The sequence below is a fragment of the Cyprinodon variegatus genome, unplaced genomic scaffold (genome assembly GCF_000732505.1).
Source record: "Cyprinodon variegatus isolate N-32 unplaced genomic scaffold, C_variegatus-1.0 Scaffold329, whole genome shotgun sequence".
Classification (NCBI taxonomy): domain Eukaryota; kingdom Metazoa; phylum Chordata; class Actinopteri; order Cyprinodontiformes; family Cyprinodontidae; genus Cyprinodon; species Cyprinodon variegatus.
The window spans coordinates 877,522-879,554 of record NW_015150782.1 but is presented as its reverse complement, the minus strand read 5'-3'; the positions used below and the strand labels follow the sequence as shown (position 1 = coordinate 879,554).

Genomic DNA, 2,033 nt, shown 5'->3' with positions numbered 1-2,033 from the left:
ACAATTTTAATTTACATATTCAGAAACTAAAGGCTGTTAGCTTTCAAATAATGTACTGCACATGTCATTTCCTAAGTTATTTGCTTCCATTTGACTATGCAAAATAGGTGAGAATTTCCCAAAACAAGGTGGGTGTTTAATAGAAATCCAATTGGAGATTTTCCAAAAATTACAGCCGGCACATATTTTCGTATCGCCACCATTTCTTAACAGTTTGATGTACAAACAAGACACTTGGTATAGAACATCCTCAGACCCTTCAAGCTCTCACACTGAAGCACTTCTTTTAATATCATTTATGGTTACGCTGTTTAACTGACTTGTTTGACATTAAAAACATTGATTCTGATAAAAAGCCTCCGACTGAAATCTTTCAAAACATTCCACATTTTTACATCGTCGCCATGGGAACACGGTTTTTGGTCGTCTTATGTATGTGATAAAACAATACATCGTTTAATGGTACTATTTTGTGATTGATGTGGAAGAACACTGAATATGGTATCAGCGCATTGATCTCACTGTGTTCTGGAAAATATGCTGAATAAAACAAAGTCGTGTTCCACTGAGGTTCTGTTAAGTTTATATAGTTACGTTATGGAAAGAAACATAAACATGAAAGTTGGCAGATTTGTTAACCCTTTAAAGCCCGAACAAAATAGAAAATTACTTTTTTTTTTTTGGTTTGAAGTCCTTATTTGCCCTTCTAATAAAATAAGTAAAAAGAAAAAACAGAAATACATTTTTGATATTAATAATTTATTACTATGCGATGTGTAGTCTTCTGCCCTCTGTTATCAGGTATATCTGATTGTGTACAATAGGATTTTGAGCAAAGTTTTTACCATTAAATTATGCAAAAGGTGTCAGACGCAAAACATTTGAGAAACCGTATGTATCAAATATGATACATTTGGCATTACAGGGTTAATGAAAGCCTGCTGATTTCCAAGGTCTAAACATTATTTCTGTATCTATTATGGTTTTTGATTATATTACACAGAGTTTAACACAAAGTTTTTTTCAAATTTTACATTTTCAGAAAAGGAGGACGGGTGGGGGGGGCGTGGGGCAACCCAAACCAACCCGACCCGGTGACGGTATGCTTCCCCCCGCCTGCATATAAGGCAAGAATATACCAAGGGTTGAAAAGGGAGGCTGTGGCTTAACATGTTTTAAAATGGACGCGTCTCCCAAGCCTTTTAATGAAACTTGGTGTGAAACGTCTTCAGGTCCTTCTGGCGCCATATTGAAGGAATTTAACAGTGCAGCTGGGTTGTATCTATTATAGTGTTATTCATATGGTTTTCTGTCCTGTCCTCTCAGTCTACACGCATATTAGCTCATATAGTGTTGCATGTGGAACGTGTTGCATTTCTAAACTTAAGAGTTTTTTTTTTTTCTCGTTTATAATCAGCCTGTTTCTGCTATTTGCTTCTCTCTGATTCCTCTATTTTCAGGAAGGCAATCAAGCTTTTTCTCTGCTCATTTCTAACACTTCACCAAGTTTCGCTTGTTTCTGTATTAATTTTCTGTCCATATTTCACATTACTTCAACTTTTAAACCCTTTAATCAATCTTCTTATGTAGCTGCTCATCCAACATTCTTCAAGATGTTAGTATCTATCCTAAAACCAAAACCTTTATTTTCTTTATTTCCGTTGATATATGATTAGCTGAATTTAGCTGTTCAGTCTGACGTAGAACTAACTGGCCTGCATGAGATAAAAAAACACAGATTTTAAGACAGGATTTTTTTTTAAGTAGACATTTTCTAACTTTTGGAACAATATCGTCTGATAAGAAGTACATATTATATACGTGTTTATGCCAGAAGGATTTTAATTTAACCCTTTAAAGCCCGATCCAAGAATGAAACAAAACAGAAAATTACTTTTTTTTTGGTTTGAAGTCCTTATTTGGCCTTTTAACAAAATATGTAAAAAGAAAAAACAGAAATAGAATTTTGATATTAATAATTTATTACTATGCGATATGTAGTCTTCTGCCCTCTGTTATAAGGTATATCTGAT

At 34.0% G+C, this 2,033-nt stretch overlaps 1 protein-coding gene across 1 annotated transcript in view; it reads left to right on the top strand.

Annotated features, from left to right (window-relative positions):
* The window catches only part of lyrm9 (LYR motif containing 9), a 9,094-nt gene that overhangs the window by 5,851 nt on the left and 1,210 nt on the right, over nt 1-2,033 (top strand). The gene's annotated exons all lie outside the window — the stretch shown is intronic.